Source organism: Gallus gallus, chromosome 1, assembly GCF_016699485.2.
Source record: "Gallus gallus isolate bGalGal1 chromosome 1, bGalGal1.mat.broiler.GRCg7b, whole genome shotgun sequence".
In the NCBI taxonomy this organism is placed as follows: Eukaryota; Metazoa; Chordata; class Aves; order Galliformes; family Phasianidae; genus Gallus; species Gallus gallus.
In genome coordinates, this window is record NC_052532.1 from 14,301,651 (window position 1) to 14,321,884 (window position 20,234).

Here is a 20,234-nt window from a genome sequence, read left to right on the forward strand (position 1 = left end):
TCGTGGACTTCAGACATACTCTGCCATTGTAAAGCAACAAATATCCCCAAGGTCCACGGACAGAGATCACACGAGACCTTTTCACTAATTCCATTAAATAAAAACATCCTCCAAATTATTACAAGGAGCAAACCTACCCCTTGTTTATTGTAGCAATGTGGTCCTTGCAGGACTGTTAGAAATGCAATCCAACACACAGGACAACAGACAGGGCCAGAGCCAAACCCTGCATTCTTTTACCAGCCTACTGGGAAAACTGTTAGCCAAATTTCTTGCATTCTTAGTGTTGCTTTCTCCATACATCAGGAGGATGGTAACTTGTAATTAATCACTTTCAAATTTATTGATGAAAAGCACCATGCACGAAAACAAGTATTATATGCACCTTAATATATGTTAACACCTCATCTACAAGTTTACATGATAATTACAAAGGCATAAGTGGCAGCTAACTCCTATCATCACATTCTATCTAGGAAAAAAAACAAAAACAAAAACAAAAAAAAAAAAAAAAAAAAAACCCAACAAATACTGGTATTAGTTCTTTTCCAAAAGACCCAGATGAACAAAATTCAGCTTCTGAAACAAACAGCACGTAGCCTACCCATGGTGTCACAGCCACAAAGCAGACACCTGCCTGCAGAGTGTGCACGATCTCCAAGAGGATCGACGTGGAAGATCAGAAGCAAACTCCACAGCTGCTCGTGTGAGCTGGAGCTGCTTTGGTGTAAAGGGGACACACACATATCGCAAGGGATCCACTGGATCCCAACACAGCACCAGACCTGCAGTCACTGGTCTCAGGCATACTGGCAGCAGCTGGGATCAGCAGTGGTCTATGGATCTAATAAAGGGTAAATGAATGTAGCCACAGACAGAATCATTACCCTAACCAAAAGAGGCTGTGAAATTCTTTCTGTTAAGGAGGGTAAATGCCCGAGCTTAGAAATCACAGTATGCACTGACATCAGCACAGTACCAGAAAGACCACACACACCTGTGGTGTGCTTATTTGGGGTATCACACACCACCTCCAAGCTACCAATGCACACCTTCGTTCTGAATCTCCCATCTGACAGACATGAGTGTGCTGCTGAACTCTGCATCTGAACAGCATGAGACATCATTTTCACCATGGGAAAATACTTCTGTCGCAGTCTGAAGAATCCTGAACCGGCTTCATACCTCAAAGTACATTTGTTATTTTAAGTCTCCAAGTTCAAGTGGAGTACATCATTTGGTACATAAACAGAGGCAAATGGCCACATGTTAAGTCTCGTTTCAATTGTAAGCATTAAAGAACCAAGAATCTGTACAGTTTATAAAACCGAACTCTTCATTTTGATTAAAACAACATGTTTCAGCAAAGAAAAAAGCCACAAAGAGCTGTAAAATCCACTGTGTGGAAGCAAACACTCTTCATAAGTTACCAGGATGCATAATTATTGTATGACTGTACAAGAAAGTCGAGGCAGTCTGGATGCTGCAACTATAAATTTATTTGCTGATTTAATGTATTAATTTAGTGTTTTAACAAATAGCTTTATTACTCATTTCCAACATTTGCAATACTTGTTGGAAGAATACTTGGAATATCACTTCAACTATTAAAAAAATCTTGTAATGTTACTGCATGTTCACAACGTAGTTCTTATCTTACCTCTGTTTTTCATTAGTGAATAACAGAGTATTTGTTTCTCCTGACTAAACCATCCTAAACTCTTCACTCTTCAAACAACAACTTGCTTCCACTTCAATGACAAAGGAGTAGAATTGTGATTAGCAGTTTGCATTTCATGCACCAACTGAATTTTATGGTCAGCATTATCAAAGGCATCAGCTACTAAATTCAACTACAATACACAATTTCAATGGAAAATGTGGGGATAACTAAGACCTATTCTCATATTCAAGATCTTAGCCTATAACTGCGCATGAAGCGAGATGATCCAGTTCCACCCAAGAGCTCTGTTTTACAGTGAGGAGAATACTGTAGCTACCCACCACCTCCAGCTCAGCAACTGAACACTTGGCCCATATTACAGACAAAATTAGTTTATTGAGGTTCAGTATCAATGGTATAGCTGGCAGAAAGTAACTGATGTCACCTTCTCTTGTCACAGAAAAAGAAGAAAGGCTATATGAAAATATATAATAGCTTAAAAAAAAATCCCTATTACTCAATCATGCCCAGTTAATTATCAAACGTGCCCCAATTATTACTGAAATAACATAATCGTAGCTAGCTTAGAATCACTGTTTACATTCCAAGGTAATTCATGAGCACTTTACAACTGCATGTTTCAATAACCTTACAAGGACTTTTATTCCTCTGTGGGAACAGACTATTACAAAATGTCAAACTTGTTGCAAAACCATTGATGAAACTGTGAATAATAATGATCTCCGCTAAAATTTCACCAAAAAGAGAGGTTTCACAAAAAAAAAAATAATAGAAGCAGTCCTCCCAAATAACGCTTCTTTGCAAAAAGTATTTCAAATATATACAGCATTTAGAAAAATAATATATATATATAAATAATATATGACTATTCATTCCAGTTCAATCATCAGCCGTTATTTCTCTCACTGAAATCACACTTCACTTTAATAAAGAACAAAAGGCACAAAGACCCAAACTTCTATTTTAATGACTGGTTTACTGTATCATCATCATCACGACATCTCTCTACCAGGACACAGATATCTCCTTAGCGACACACATCCATCTGTCTGCATGCCTCTCATATACATTCAGAAGGCTTACAGACTTTAAAGCCTCCAAGCATAAATGAGAAAGAAACTTCATCATTTCCAAAGCAATAAGAATTTACAACTTTTCTTACAAGTTTCTGGATGCCTGAGGTGATCAACGTCATTCGCTGTGGAAGCTATCCAGCTGTTAATGAAACTTTGCCCTCTACTTTGTCACACAGAGCACTGAGCACACATTCCAAGGGAACTGGAAGCCATCAGTAGCTCAGACACCATCCCAACTCGGGACACTGAGTAAACAGATGCTTAATCATTTACCACACTTCTTGATCCTGTCAAGCAGATTCTGGCAATTTGCAGGCTCCTGCAGTATTCCCATTAGGTGGTAGCTGAAGCGCTTACATGTAAACCAAATTAGGCAAGAGGGCAAATAACTGGCCAGGACACATTCCCAGCAGCTTCAGAAGATCTGCTCCCAGAACTCCACCACAGCGCCAAATTGCCCCGTCCTCTCATCCCTGCCCTTCTTCTCCAGGTAATTCCCTCTCACCTCCAGCCCTCCATCCCCTTACATCTGCCCAAACCCTCTGACAGAAGCAACGCTGTGTCAGAAAATGTCAGAGGAAACTCAAAAACAGATAAAACTAGGTATCATCTCCATCACCACCTTCCTTGTTGCAGCAAGGCTCCCTGAATTAATCAGCCCCATAGCAGCATTCCAAGTCAGGTTGCTCTTGTAAAAAGAAAATACCAAGCTGATATGCCACAAAATGAAGGAAATCCACCTTCAAGCTGCTGAGCATCGTCAGTGACAACAAATTGCTGCTCTGCCAGCTGCTTGGAGGAAACTGAGGAAAAAAGCCACAAATTTAAACTCTCCCAGGCTTCAATATAGAGGTTAAACATCAACGATACAGCACAGTCCATATACGCTCTTGTATAATTAACACTATACAAAGGAAGGTTTGCCAGTGTTTGCCTGGGTTCTGCCAGGTACCCAGCTCTGTTTGACCACACGTATACTCTTCCATACGATATCCCACTTCATAAAAGATACAGAAAAGACGTTTCTGTCTCTGTAAACAAAGGAAGAATTAAAACACAACCACCTGCCAGCAGCAGACAGTATCACACTGTGGCTGGTCTCAGCCTCCAAGTACCTATATACAAACCTGACCCTCCGTTACCTTGCTCTTTGTGACAGTACCAGCAGCTGTGCAAAGTCAGGCAAAGTGGGATGTAGCCTCCATACAGACACAACCAGCTACACTGCATAAACAGCAAGGTGTAAGTCCTTTAGGAACGTTGTTGAAATGTGCTACATGCTGCAATTAGGAGCAATCTTTTTGCTCACTCCACTCTCATACAATCTCCAAATGAAAGCACATCTAAAGCACTCTAGCAACAGCACTGGAGATTTCTCCTACATGTTTGGAGCAAGTCATTTGGCCTCTCTGTTTCTGTTTCTCCATCTGTGAAGTGTCACAGAAAGCTTGAGAGGCTTAATTTATTAACAGCCTGCCAAGTGCTTTAGACAAGTGTGTTACTAAAGCCTTAAAGTTGTGTTCCTTGGTTCTGAAAGGGTAAACCGCTAGCCAAACCAAAATGAAAACAATATCCTTAAAGGAACGCTATACAGTCTGAATGCAGAAGCATCATGTTTATCTAATTTGCCTTTACAGAAGGCCTCCAGACTCTAGGTATTTTATTACAATGGGACCTGATGTCCTGGACCCCTTTCTCTCTATTTACTACTCCACTCCTGGAGGAAGTGATAAGCAGAGAAAAGCAAAACAGTAACGCCAAATGAAAGTGACACATGCCCAGCCAGACACACAGCCCCCAGGCCGCAGGGGAAAGACCTGACACAGGGAGGCCCATCAGCAATCTCTCATTGACAGCAGATGTCAATCACAGATCAGCTGATCGGGGCAGAAAATAGTCTGGATGTTAATGTAGACAAGGGCAAGCTGCTCCCCACACCGGCAAAAGACCGTGTATTGGATACTGGTAGCGAGCACTATTTAAGCGCTAGGCTTCCTTGAAAGCAGTATTCACGTGGAAGTTTTGTATGTAGTTTTTCAAATTATTAATGCACGAATAGCAAAACAAAACAAAACAAAAAACCCCATCGGAAATCAGAATCAGAAATATCAGAAATACTACAGCCAGCAGAAGCAGGGAGGTGACATTTCCTCTGAGTTCAGTGCTGGTGAGGCCGCACCTCGAGTGCTGTGTTCAGTTTTGGGCCCCTCACTACAAGAAAGACACGGAGGCCCTGGAGTGTGTCCAGAGAAGGGCAACAAAGCTGGTGAGGGGTGTGGAGCACAGGTGTGATGGGGAGCGGCTGAGGGAACTGGGATGGGTCAGTCTGGAGAAGAGGAGGCTCAGGGGAGGCCTTATTGCTCTCTACAATTGCCTGAAAGGAGGTTGTGGAGAGGTGGGGTTTAGCCTCTGCTCCCAGGTAACAGTGACAGGACGAGAGGGAACGGCCTTAAGTTATTCCAAAGGAGGTTCAGGTTGGATGTTAGTAAAAATTTCTTCTCAGCAAGAGTGGTAAGGCTCTGGCACAGGCTGCCCAGGGAGGTGGTGGAGTCACTGCCCCTGGAGGTGCTCAAGAAACATGGAGATGTGGCACTGAGGGACATGGGTTAGTGGGCATGGTGGGGATGGGTTAGCAGTTGGACCAGGAGGTCTTAGTGATCTTTTCCACCCTTAATGATTCTATAAATGTTTTCCAATATATCACAAATGAAAAGCAGCTTTCATTTTGGCAAAAGACCCCCAGCACACACCCTAGAAGTGTGCACAAAGGAATATAACTGATGCTTGAAAAGAGTGGCACTTTGAGTCAACAGATACTTTAAGGAAAAAAATCTCAAAATCCGAAATCTGATTGCAGAGAATTTTCTAAATATATGTAAGTATACACATGCATTTTTAGGATGTCTCTTGTAAATCACCTGCAGAATTTCAGCATGTAAAAATGCTAATGCTGCAGTGCCATCCTTCACCTTGTTCTTGCTAACATTTTTGCACACTTCCTATCTTTTTCAGACTGCAGTGTGTATGTGCATCACATTGGCAGCTGTAGTGGTTAACATTGGTGGTAGCCAAGCACTACACAGCTGCTCTCTCACTCCTCCTCCTCAGCAGGGTGGGGGAGAAAACAGATGAAAAAGCTCACAGGGTGAGCAAGGACAGGCTCATTTAGCCAGCATACAATTTAAAAGATGGCCTGATTCTACTGTCAGATTTGTGCTCTAGCTCTTTGCATCCCTAAGCTCCTGCATCAGCACGAAGCGTTTCAGTTCCATGGTTCCACACTGCAGACCCTACCCTGTCTATAGCATCCAGAAGCTTAACTGGATCCTGAAAGCCGTTTTTCCTCCTCAGAGGTGTAGCTCTCTGTGTGGGTGCCATGCTGAGCACTCACTGTTAGCAGGAGTTAATGAGCTCCTTCACAGCGCTGCTTTTTGGGATGAAGCCCTGCTGTCTGCAGTCAGCTGTCTCCTGCAGAAATACATCACAACATTTTGGTAAGGGGAGTAGGAAAGCGAGGAAGGCCTTCTTCTTAAGCAATAGCCATCAGATGGAAATGCATGGTTCAAGATGCCCTGGCTTTTGTTAGGCAGGACACTGACACAAAATGCTGAGCAAGCACCCAGAACAGATTGGTGTCACTGTAGGCTATACATTACTCTGAGATTGCTATTTATTTTTTAAACATTTACCTTTTTTTTCTGTGGAAGTAAAATGAGAAATAAGAGCTTTGAAGCTGTTACCTTCCAGCTTGATTAACAGCTACGAGAAACACCACCTGCAAGGAAGCTTTGAGCCTTATACAGTACAGTATGGCTTGCACACATTTGCAGGCCTGTATCTGACAGCAACAGCAAGTGAGACCTGCCTAACACACAGATCATCATACCAGCATTGGCTGGTCACACTTTGCAGATGAAATAAGTTTATCTGACTGCCTCCTCCCATTTCCACAAGTCTCTCTCCACTGCACAATATCGGCCCCCTTCCTGTACTCCTGCTTTCACATTAGAAATTAACCCTTTCAGTGCTTTATGTCAAAGTAAGTATCATCTTTCAGTTTTGTATTTGCCACAATCTCACATGCAGCTCACCGGAACACAGGTATGGACTAAACGATGTTGGGAACGTTAAGCACACCAAACATATGCTTAATCTTAGCACGATTGTTGGCATTCTGCAGAGCAGATCCTGGCTTAAAAATTACAGAATGGATTGGAAGGGACCTTAAAGCCCACTCAGTTCCAACCCCCTGCCGAGGGAGTTTACCACCCACCAGATCAGGCTGCCCAGAGCTCGAGTGCCTCAAGGGATGGCACATCCACAGCTTCTCTGGGCAATCTGTGACAGGGCTCCATCCCGCTCTGAGTAAAGAATTTCCTCCTAACAACCAATCTGAATCTCCCTTCTTTTAGTTTAGAACTGTTCCCCCTTGTCCTATCGCTATCTGCCCATGTGGCTTGTTTTTTTCACCCTCCATCTTTTTTGTAAGTGCACATTAAGTACTGAAAGGCTGAAATTTCCTCAACAAGGTTGTCATATCTGGTTCAGATATTTCAGATACGAAAAGCAGCACAAGAGAAATACACACTAGCATCATAAAGACTACCTTCATACATTGTTTTGAGTTCACCTCTAAGAAAACAACTATCTTGTCATAAAAGTCCCAGTAACATTAAGAACTCCACTTGCACAGGGGGGGACAATAACCATAAAAAAAAACTCTGGAAAAAGACAAGTTCCAACCTATTGGGCTCCAAACTATCTTTACAGAATACTGAAATTGTGTTCTTTAGAATTAGTTAATGCAACCATTGGACAAGTACCTGTCACTACTCAGTGAAGCACCTCTCAAATGAGTTTGTTGACTATTACAGACATTTGCAGCACTTAATCCAACGTCTGATAAAACGTGGATAGAGGAACCTATATGATGAGGAGATCACGACAGCAATATTCAGCCCAAACATTCAGTTTGCCTCCCTACATGCCAACAGAGTATAAACTTCTAAATGTTCCACAGTTACTCAGCTAAGAGCTGGCAGATCAGGGACCTGCCAAGTTACATCACCTTGTCACAAGTAGCAGCAAGGAATAGAGGAAAATCACAGTACAGCTACAAGGTAGCACAGGAAAGGTACAGTCCTGTACATTCCCCACTGGAAAGAGTTTGTGCTCAAGCACAGAGAATTCATGTGGCCCTAAAACAGAATGCACACATACACGTTTGGAGCAAACCCCATTTCTCAGTTCACAATTTGATTTTACCATTTCCACAACTGCAGGAGACAAAGTGTCGAAATCCCCACAGCCCTGAAATCCTTTTTTTTTTTTTTTGTTGAGTGTGCAGGCCCAGAAACCTTTTTTCTTTTCTAGAGCCCCAATTCATGTGGTCTTATTTTACACATTTGTGGAGGCAGCAATACTAGTGAGGGGGTAAGGGAGGAGAACTGCTAAGTCTGAGCTCTAGCACATTTGCTCGCCACCTATTTTTGTGTACTCTGCTTACAGGAGATTCAGAAGCCCTGAGGCTGAGGAAACCTCAGTAAGAGTGTCTGCACCCAAAGCAGGCTAGGTGCTGCCTTTAACTCCACTCAGCTCATCTAAGTTGCACAGTACCTCAGATCAGCACTGACTGATGTTTTCACTCAGACTGGCTAATCCCTGACTTTATCGCAGACAGGGAAATGATTTAAGCACTGAAGTCCTTCCAAGGATTCCTACTACTTCTTCTGCAAAACCAGGACACAAAGAGCCCTCATGTAGATAGCTAGAAATTACAGAGCCTCTTACATCACCATAAAGATTGACCTGCCATGCCCATATAAATCTGTGGACAAGAAAACAACACCAGAAAAAGCATGCTAACAAAGGCTGTTTTCCAAACAAAGCAAAGCCAAAGACCTTCAGGCCCAGCTGTCAGTTGTATGCACTCCAGCGAGAAGGCACAACAGCTATCTGCAATGCTTCTAGAAAGGCTAACAGTCGTTTTGTTAAAGATTAAGTTTTTCTTAGAACTAAAAGATGGAGGCATATTTGTGTTTTTGACTATCGGGAAAGTAAAAAAGGAGAATGGAAAGCGTTACTTCCTCTTTCGCCTGTTGTTAAGGGACAGTCCTCTCTCACCCATTCCTGTAGAAAACTTCTTGCTTGGATCACCTTATCTTCTACATGAACTTCACCAGAAGAAGCATTTAACACATACGAAGTTTTAAAGAAGGGAAGAAGAAAAAGCTTCCTTATGATTTAGACTAAATCTCTACATTAAGACTGGTTACAGAATGTCACCATCTTATTCTAGTTTTAAATCCAAGATTCTTGGCTGGCTAAAGCAGGTGCTTCCCAGGAAAGCACCGGGGCCTCATGCATGGACTTTGTGCAATGGAGAGTCTACTACATCGCTTGATAAGCTGTTCCTTTTTAATTGTATCATTAGAAAACTGCACCTCGCTTCTAGTCTGCACTGATCTAGCTTCAGCTTTCAGCCTTGAGAATCCCCTTAATCTCGCTGACAAAGAACCATCTAACTGACAGATACCTTCGCCCTGTCTAAGTACTTACGGACTTATCAGGTAGCCTCTACCGTCTGTTGATAAACTAAATAGATTGAGCTTCTTAAATCTTCCATTCTAAAGCTGATTATCCAGACCTCAAATTAATGTAGATTTTTCTGAACTCCTTCTAGTTTTTCCAACACCTTTTTACAGCATGCACATCAGAACTGACACACAGTATCTCAGTAAAGCTGTTCAGAAAGTAGCAGTATGCACCTCCTTACTGCTAGATTTCCCTGTCATGCACTTCCAGCTCTCCGCAAAGGCCACACACTTAAATTAATCTACCTTCTAGAGTAATGCTTCCTTCCCTCCTTGTATTCTAAAGTTCCTTCTAACACAACAAATCCAGAATGAACCACGACCAAATTTGCTTCCGTTTGTTGTACAGAAAAATGTCGTGGTTTGTTTTTTTCTTTTTAACCTTAACTGTAAAAGCTCTACATATGATACAATGTAAGAATTCAGTACTTAGATCTTACAAGGGAAAAACTGCAGAGAAAAACATTCTGTCGCAATCATGCAACAGTTACCTAATGTAAAGGCACCTCCTTAAATAGCTATTTCCTTTAATAATCTCACCACTTCCAGTCTATTTTGCACGATAACATTCTAACATTCCCCTGTATATTCACCTCTTGAGGTACCAGGTGGCCATGGTAGAATTTTTGCTAAGCAAAATCAAGTGGGCATAACAAAAGATTGCTTCAGGCTTGAGGCAACGTTCTACCAGACAAAGGGCAGATCGGCAGGCTGGCCATGGAGGATTTGCTAATGTTATAAGTCAACCCATGTAGTAAAAACTAATTGCCAGTTACAATCTTCAGTTATTATTGGGTCACCATGTAGTTTCTCCCTTTATCTTGGATTAAAAAAAAAAAATAATAATAATCCAACAGACACAAAGTAGCTAGGATGACCACACTGGTGCTCATGGTGAGTTGCTAAAATACAGTAAAGGACCCTGTTTCCCCACACCCTAACAATAACTGACTTGTTCTCTTAAGTGTTGTTCAGGTAACTATTCTTTGGAAGAAAGATTAGCCCTACTACTGTATTTCAAAACATGGCTCTCCTTGATTACTGCTTAACTGTAATAAGCAAAATTTGGTGACAATAGGAGCATCATCTTTTGGAACTTGGTAAACGTGATGCTTGCCAGCGAAGTATGCTGCAACCTCTGACAAGGAAAGGTAACGTGATTTGGTCTAAAAGCGTTTTGCCTTTCTATTTGTTAAAAAACAGACAAATAAAACTACGTACCTGCATTCACATAGTAATCTAGAAATAAGACATTGTTACTTCCCCTTCTGAATCATCATGCAATGAAATATTTCAGTGGGGACTGGATTACACCCTATCAGTATACAGAAGGTTTTCAGCTTTCTTTCATTTAATTCCAGGGCAGGTAGGATTAGACTGTCAACAGCAGCCATATTTGCATTCACAGTTCCCCATTTCAGTGACAAACGGATTAATTTCTGCACGTAGCCAGCAGAACACTTTGGGTCATTTTCCAGGGAAAGGTGATACATAAACGTTATCAGTAGTCAACTTGTTTATTCTCATGATTTCTTCCTATTCATTCGGTCCCTCTGCCTCACTGCAGCGATAGGTAACGCCGCAGGCACAAATCACATTTCATATCCTTCCTCTAGATATGCTCACACTGTCTTGATTATTACTAAAAGCTTTAACACGTGATTTTGAACACAGGGAAAGTCTCTCTCATAGCCTCACAGAATTAAAACGAAGAACGTTCTGCATACCGTTCTTGTTGCACTCAACGCTTCCACAGGGCACTTCCAAAATTTGCCACGAAAAGCTCACATTTAAGGGGTTCTCCTGAAATAAACTCAAACTTCAGAGCAATTTGGACACAAGAGAGTCAACTCTAAGGATGAAAGCCCACACCAAGAGTCAGAGCTACTTAGAATTTCGTATCTCATTTAGCCTCTACTCCCATAACACATAAATAAATGGACATAAAAGAACTTGTCCAGAAGAAGACAGCAGAGTATGAAAGAATAAGAAATATTATTGCACGCTGTGGTAGTTTCTCTTCAGTTTTGGGCTAATATAAAAACTAGGGCAGGATACAAGAGAACAGATGAGGCTGATGACTAATAATAATAATAATAAAAAAGGAATGTTTAAGTACTTAGAGAATAGGGGGCATGTTTAGGGAACAGATTTAAGGAAGATCTGTCTTTCAGTATTTACGTCCTTTTTGCAGTTCGACAATTACAATCAGTTTCACTTTCAAGTTCCACTACACTAAAACAGTATTCAGAGAAAAGGGGAGATTACTCCTACAAGTAACATACTTTCATTAGAGATCTGTTCTGTACATGTCTTTCCTGGGTGCTATGCTATGAGCTTTGATGCCTCCTTCTTCCACATCGACAAATGAATTCTCTAACCCCTTCAAATTCCTCCTTAAAATAGCTGCAAACATGCAATTTTTCAACATTCACAGATATTTATCTTTACAACATACACTGCTCGCAGCTGTATCTGAAGTATACTTTAAGGTTTGAAATAAAGACCACCTCTTAGCATTTTTTAAAGCTACTACTTTTACGTATTTTACACCACCTGAACATAAAAGTTGCACACTTTTTTAGAGCTCCTACAAATAAATGTTTACAAAAAAGGAATTCAAAAGAATCCAAGAACCTCACATTCAGAACAAACTCTTACCTGCCAGGAAAGCAATAAAACTTTACAATAGCTCTGTTCTATCAAAAAACTTGGAAAACAATCAAGGTAGCGACAGGTATCTTGAAAGCTGGAAACAATAATAAAAGCCACATAAAAACCTACTTTGTAGCAGCATTCCCTCATTCAGAGATGCAGCCATGAAGAGTTTTTTTCTGATGAACATGTAACCCCAGAATATGTAAAGCTGTATTACTTCTGTCAGAGTCTAAATACCTACAGAGCTCAGTAACATGCACATCCAGTGTGCCTTGAGTTATGAGATTAGCTGAAGAAAACTTAAACCAAGTACCATTCAGAATGTATTGAGTCTACAAAAATAATAATAATAATCCAACTACATGCAGTTCACCAGAATTTCAAGTTTTTTCCTCCAATTTTTCCTGAATTTCCTGAATTTCTGAATTGCCATGATTTCAGTTTCTTAGTATACCTGCCCAAAATTTTCTCTGTCTTCTATAAAGCCAAAAAATAAAACAAAAACATGAACCACAGCACACGAAAACGCTGGCCTTAAGAGACCTTGAATAGGGAATCCGAAGACGTTTTACAAACACTAATTCAATCTCAGTAACCCTGCAAGGGGATGTTTATGAACCACTGGGATGACTGAACACTGACAACATGCAGGGACAGGCCGAAAACTGCTTGGGAAAGAGGCAAGGTAAGGAATGAAACCTTCCCAAGCCAAAAGATCAGCTCAGACCTACCTCCATGTGGGAGCAGGCAACTCTTCCTCTAGCACTCTCTTCCTGTTCCTTTCCTTACACAGGTATTTAGACCTACTGAAGAGGTGTGAAAACCCATGATTAACTTCTTAAACACTGAGTAGCCTGTATCAGGAATGACAGCCATTCCCATGTTAACACCTCAGAAGTCATTAAGTCCTGCTTCCTCAGGAAAAAAAAAAAAAAAAGTGCTGGATCATAAAGCATGCCTATCCATAGTACATAGCAACAAGCTCACTCTGCCCCGCAAGACAAGCAAGAGCCCATGTTTACCAGAGCTCTGAAGATACACCCAGCACAATATGACGTTAGCCTGGGCCCAATCCCTGACAATGTAATCATACAGTCTTGCCTGTGCTCTGAAAGCAGGAAGCACAAGTTAGTACCAGCTGAGATACTCAGAGATGATGAGATGGCTCAGGTAGATGTGTAACTACTTACGACACACCATGAAGAAGAAAATTGCTCAGATAGAAGTACTTTGCTTCTTGGTTTCTATCTCCGTCTAACACGTTGCATGATAAAACCGGTCAGTGATGCACAGAAGCCTTCTACTGCCAAAGTCGTGGTTGTCACAATCATCTCTTTCCGGAGAAAGCTGACAGCCTTTTGATTGCTCCAGAACCTTCCTCTTCTTAAAGGCTTTGATCTTTCTCAAAGGCAAGTGATGGATTCAAGCATGGCGCAGTCAGTATGGAGAAATTCCCGATAGTCCTCTCTCAGCCAACTCCAACAATCTTACAGCTGAGAACCTGATGCGAAGGCTGACCCGGCATATTCTGAGTGGCAGCAATTTACTCTCCCAGCACTGCTTGTTATTCCCATCCCATTATTCCCACTACATTGGACTCCACCCTCTTTCACACCGCTAGAATTTTTTGTTCTTTTAGCTTCTACCTTTGATGTGTTCTGCTTTCTCCTTCCTAGGATGAGGTTCAGCTCCATCAACCCTGAAACCATGCTTATTTTAAATACCATTCCGTTTGCTTTATTCCTGTCTGTCCTAGAATTTGCAGTGGGAAAGGAAACCAGTCTGGAAATGAGGTTACTGCACATTTTCTCCCTCTTTCCTTGCTGCTTACTAAGCTGTGCCATTCCTCCAGTTGAGCTGAACCCACACCTGCAATTTCAGCCTTTTCTCCTCCTACTTTTGACTCATTCCTCAAATCTTTTCTCTTGTATCCATTTCTTTCTCTACAATAGAATGCAAATATTTATTCCACGAGAAAGCCAGAAAAAAAATAATAATCATTTCACATTCCCCCTTCCCACTCCCTTTCCCTTCCCTTCCTTACAGCTCTCCCTTCTTCCTCATACCACAGATATGAAACACATATGTCAAAATTCTCACTCACATCACCCTATTCCTCACTCTTCCTTTGCTGTTTTTCTGCTCCACTTCTCTTTCTACTCTCGCTCTGACACAGCAGCTGGACAGCCAACCAGTATTTCCTCTGTTTGGAAGCCTACCTCTGATCCCTTTCTTCTCTAACTACACTGATTCTTTTTCTATCCTTTCACCTCTGAGCTCATTATGAACTGTTTAATGGCAAACTACACTTGCAATGTCTCTCTGACTCCAGCCCCGACTCCCTTCAGTTATACCTTGTAATGCAGTGCAAACATTTCCACTAAAGTATCTAGAAACCACTTACTATTGCAACATCACCACTCCTATCCTCCATAACCCACGCATGTCTTTCACTAAAATTAAATGCATTTCTCTTTTCAAAGAATTCTCCTTTCCTCATTTCTACAACTGTGCTTTCTCCCACTTCCCTTCCTCCCCATATCAACTCCTTTGCAGGTCACTGAAAAGCTCCTTATTCCTACTTCATCATCTCTTAGGACTCCTGAGTGACAACATTTGCACTTCCTTTCTGTTTGGGAATTTCATCCCCACACTCAGCTCCTTATGACACAGGTCTCAAACAGAGCAGATTAATGTCTAAACAAAAAATCTCAGCCTATCTTTCTGACACCTCTTGTCACTGAAAAGCTGTCAGCTCCAGCTCAATACAGATAGATCAGAACTTAGACCTCACCTCTCCCACCCTCTTTTTTTTCCCCCCCTACTTCCCTCTTGATCACTGTGGACAGCATCATCATCTTCTCCATCATTCAGATATGAAATACGATGTCATCTTTGACAATGACTTCTCTCTCAATCCATTCATTCACGCTTTGTCTGTATCTGATTCCACCTGTCTTGTATCCTTTATCTGAAGAAAAAGGATAAATATCTGAAGAAAAAAATTCTTCAACACCTCCAAAGCTGAAGATTTGTCCTTTGCCTCATTATACTTCGTAAGATTTTCTTCTTTTTTGTCTCAACAAACATTATCCTGCATACTCACACTGTTCCAAAAGTTATTTTCTCCATTTAGTGATGCTGACCATTCCTCTCTCTATGTTAGTCTATGCACAATCCCCCAACTTCAAATACTGGGAAGAATCCACCTTTGCTTCTCAGGTTCCTACCTTATCTCAGCTATACAGTCCCCATCCTACCTGCCAAGACATCATTTGCCTACATATCTAGTTGGCTCATGATGTCAGTATCCATTTACCAAGTTTTCAACAACCAGTCTGTATTTTAATTCAGGTTCCTACCTGCGGTAGAGAGCCTGCTTTGGCAACGGGGTTGGACTTGATTAGGTCTAGAGGTCCCTTCCAACCTCTACAATTCTGTGATTCAGCTTCCACGCCCAAGTAAAGACACCTTCTAAGCACTTGCAAAACTACTTCACTGCCCTTCAAACATCACCTGAAAGCTTTCCTTGCACTGCTCTAAGAAAAATATGCTTACTGGGCTAGTAGTGTACAATGTCTACCATCTACCATGCTGAGCAACGAAGCATCTTTGTTTGTCAATACTAAAACTCCTGTTTTGTCATGCATTAAAGATCAGTTCTCTGTAGCACAAAGATTTCACAACAAACACATGTGCAGATGCACACATCCTTTGTTCCTGTGCTGCTACCATGCTCAGCAGTGTCTAGTCCCTGAAGGGGCTGCTGGCATTAGGATCTTGCAAATAGTAATTCTCCCTTCCTAATCACGGCAGTAACAGATGAATTACTTACATTCATCCAGATCATGGTCCTCCAGCTGACTTCATTATCAGCCTCAAACAAAAAAGGTTTTGGATCTGTCAGTGCTTGTTGTGGTGGACGGCTCCAACTAACTTTTCTAAACTAAACAATCAGTAGCATCCCAACCCAATGAGGTGTGACTAAAAGCAGCTTAAAAAAAATAAATGGAGATGCTAATTCTCACCTGACCATTGATCTGATCTGCAGAATCACAAAACGGCCAGCCAAAAGGTGACTTGAGGACAGAACACCTATCAGAGATTCAAGGATGAACACGTGGCAATTTACATTTCTTATATCAGCACTGCTCAGTGCAAATACAACTTCCAGTTCCCAGAGTCCCTGCCCCTCTCATGTCTGGCTCCCTGCAGTAGAAGGAAGAGTGACTGGTCAGAAACATCAAACGCTGTGTAACAGAAAAAAAAAAATGTAAACAAAACAAAGAAAAGAGCATAGCAAAGATCCCCACACAGAATCAAATGCTATGAACTCCTACCCTTTGACAGTCATTCTTACATCTCAATGTTTCTTCCTCAGCCCTTCTTCTCTCTCTTCTGCTGAGCACCTACTCCAAGCAAACGGAAGAGGAAGCCAGCCTAACCCCCCTGTGTGCTGTATGCAGCTCTGTCACAATACAACTGCTTCCATTTTACGCATGATTCAGGGGGAGCCTGGGGATTAAGAGAAACTGCACTAGGCACAAACTGGTACCAGCAGTAATACAGAATCTACGACTTCTGTCTTCAAGTTCTTTGCCACTTCTGGCTGACACACTCTTTTGGATCTGGGAAAGAACACATCTTTGTTCCTCGGACACTACACATTTTGTACATACATGATCATTAACAGCAGAATTCAGTAAGACTCAATTCTAAAGTCTTAGTGCTATCAAGAGTACAAGGAGAAAGATAAGTTGTGCTTCAGGTCTATATTATTAATATAACACACTGAAACATGAAAAGAAATTGCTGAATAATAATTACACCGTCTCAGAAGAAAGGAAGACATCTCTAATTCTGTTGAGTGCAAGACTGAGAGCAATCACAAAGTCCACCAACAATATCAGCAGCTTTCAAGTGTAACTTTTAATAAGCCATGCAACCAATTATAACATAGCACTCCCTTAAAATCATCAACAATCAACTGCAGAAAGTAGACCAGAAAGAAGGAAAAAAGAGATAAATGATGCATAGTTGGTTTTCTTTTGTCCCATTTCTGTCCTAAGTAACAGTGCTGGATTCCATCTTCAACTTGAGTTAGCTCAGATAGCTGCAAAGCACTATGATACAAATTGGATTATTATACTCACACAGGGTCTATCTTCCTCACCCAGAACAAGAACCAACGACTTCTTCCTACAGACGTGCTGAGAGATCTCTGTCAATAAGCCTTACTGTTTCACTACAGCATTAGCCACAGGTCTTTTGGCATGTAACTTACTAGCTTCACCTGACACCCTGCATCAACTCCTGAATCTGCTTTTTCAAGGACAAGCCAAAGAGCATCTCTGCCAAGCAGAAGCGTGAAGACAGAGGGATCCAGTAACATTAATCCATACCCATGTAAACTGAACATCTTCTTTGCTAGTTATTCAAAAATCATTCTTAGTAACAAGTTGTCATGGCATTTAATATTAGAGTGGAATTAATTCCTTAAGAAACACTACAGATTCCTTTTCATATGTATATATTACTTTCACTGAAAGTGCTCTTACTTAGTAGTGCGCATAGCATTATAAATCTAAACTTTTACTGGGACTACCAGAAATTCAAGCCTTCTGCCCACAGTACTCCAGTGATCCATAACTTAAAATGTAGTCTAAACACATTCCCCATAGGATCTTCCACTGCTCCCATCTCAAGTGCCTCGGCCCTGGTTAAATGGCCAACATCTTTCACCCCAGAGGTAAAACAGAACCTGATAATGTCTCCATTTTTGATTACTGAGGAACAAAAGACCCATTTCAAGGAAATTACTCCAACTGAGAGGCAATGGTTCAATTCTTGCGTAGTTCCTCCTTACAGTGGAAACCCGAATTTCATCTGTGAACTATTAACCCCATACAGGGGGGAGATCAATAAGGAAACAGTACTTCTCAGACAAAATTACATACACGTGACTTCACTTTCTGTGATGACAACAGGATTTGGGGTCATTTCCCTTGCTCTCAAGTCCTGTGATAAGTTACAGTGAGTAGAAGGAATGTCAGAGCAAGACTTCTAGTGGCAGTGCTGTCAGCGGGCAGAAAACCACATGTGCTTTCCCCCTTGATATACAGAAGACATACCTCAAACCAGAGGAGGACTAAGCTCTTCAGAGTAACTCTTGGACAAATACTGGGAAAACTATCTCCTGAACTCCATCAAGACACGTCACCTAACCAAATCAGAATTTTTGAAGAAGCCATTTAGAGAACAAGAGTTTTAGATATGCATTTTAATATATTAAAATCCTGATTCAAAACACTGAATATCTGATCAGAGAGTATTCTCACTGCCCTTTTTACCCGGGTGCAGGATGATGAGCTAAAGAACACGCTCTAGCTTCATAGTTACGTAGTTATCTTCTGAAAGCTGAACTATAATTATCACTGCATTTCTGGGCACTATCATACATAAGGTTCCATTCCTCCTCCATAGGCAGTCCTCAAGACACATTAAATGAGGCTACAGCCACAGCCTGGAGCCACTCCACTCTACTTGCAGAAGCTAACCAAAAAAGGGGAGAAGAATTGAGTCAGATATCATATACTGATCAGGAATTTAAACACCAGAATGCATACATTTCAAACCCACTGTCGTTTCTCATCCTGAAGAAAAATCCCACTGGGACCTTTACTCATTATTCTTATTCCCTGCATAAAGGTAAGAACAGTAAGAAAAAGTTTCTCTTGCCAGCAGCCACAGTTTTGTATCCTGCCAGTCCTCAAGTTGATCGCTCACCAAGCTCCACCTGCATATTGCAGCTGTTTAAGAACTAGCATCTCTGGAAGACCTTATTAGCTAACAGGGAAGAGATTTAAAATTAGACAGCATTAACTCCTCTCTTTTGCCCACTGTAAAAACGAAAACAAACAAAAAAGCTATGGTAAGGTGATCTAAGTCCAATCACCTCTTCACCTCTCCCTTCTGGGGCACACCGTTACCATTTCCTTCCCTCTCAGCCCTCACCAACATTCCTCACCACCACAGGAAAAAAAAAAAAAAGTAAACGATGAGGAAATAAAAACAAAAGTTTTATTCTACAGTTTTTGTTTGAAATGTTTTTAAAGGAGATGGCACCATCCACAAACCACCAGTAAACAAACTAAAATGAGAATAATTAAAAAAAAATAATCAAATCAACTCCAAACCCCATGCTTACATTAACCAGCTGTTTTTGTCGTCCCTTCTTTCACAATATCCTCATAAATAATTTTAGTCTCCTTCCTCATTTCTCATACAATACAATGCTGTATGCTACATCCTTTTTCTGTACAGAAGCGTTCCCTACCATCTCCCAACCTCCTTAACTTCTTATTTTTTCCTTGTTTTTTTTTTCCCCATGAAGAATAATAAATGCACCAATACGCTTTACTGAAGAACAAAGTCCTGAAAGCAAAATTCATCAGTATCCTCTTAGATTTGTTCTGATGGTACCAGAGCATTTACCAACTTTCCATCAGATATTCATATGGAAAGTCAAAACACAAAAAAGTATTGGAAAACCAACAGATTTTAAGCTCTAGTTTACGTATATAAGCTTCAAGTAAAACTGTCGCGTTTGGAGCTACACAAATATCATATAGAAGATCTCAAATTTTAACACAAAATCAGGAAAACAGAACAGAGCCATTTTTCTGTAACAGCCTTAATGCTAAACAACAACGAGTCAGAATGGTTACTGAGTAGATAATCTAAGACAAAACACACACATCATCAGATTGAAACCTCAATAATACAAACCCAGTGAACTGAAAAAATTAGCTATGACACCAAGTACCCAGATATAGATCTAAATCCCACAGGTCACATCTACCTCTGCCGTAGTTAAGGAAGATGCACAGGGCATCTTTTGCTCCTCTACAGGCAGCGTCTGCCTAGAAATAGTCCCAGCACTTAATCCCTGCACATTTGCTAAACTGATTATACACACATATTAATAAAGAGTTCTGCATATAAGGAAAAAAAATAATCACATTCTTCTACTGTTTTCTTAAAGGTATAAAGTAGAACATATGCCTCCAAAATTAATCTAAAATCAGGTACAGGTTATCACCAGTAATGAAATACCACAGTATCTGTCTTAAGCTTGCAGTTATGGTACTGTTTACAGGACACAAATTGCCAAATAAATACAGACTCCCTTTGCTATGCATGCTGTCTATACGAAAATCTTCA

At 41.0% G+C, this 20,234-nt stretch overlaps 1 protein-coding gene across 8 annotated transcripts in view; it reads right to left on the reverse strand.

The window, feature by feature from the left end:
* Nucleotides 1-20,234, reverse strand: part of ATXN7L1 (ataxin 7 like 1) — a 110,293-nt gene that overhangs the window by 86,020 nt on the left and 4,039 nt on the right. For 3 of the 8 annotated variants that reach the window (XM_046901988.1, XM_015275781.4, XM_040656686.2), the window contains exon 1: nucleotides 12,743-14,843. The exons of 3 other annotated variants lie outside the window; for them this stretch is intronic. The gene's annotated coding sequence lies outside the window, so the exon portion shown is untranslated. Of the gene's footprint in view, nucleotides 1-12,742; nucleotides 14,844-20,234 lie in introns of those variants that run through there. 2 more of the 8 variants (XM_046901994.1, XM_046901985.1) reach the window with 1 other exon arrangement.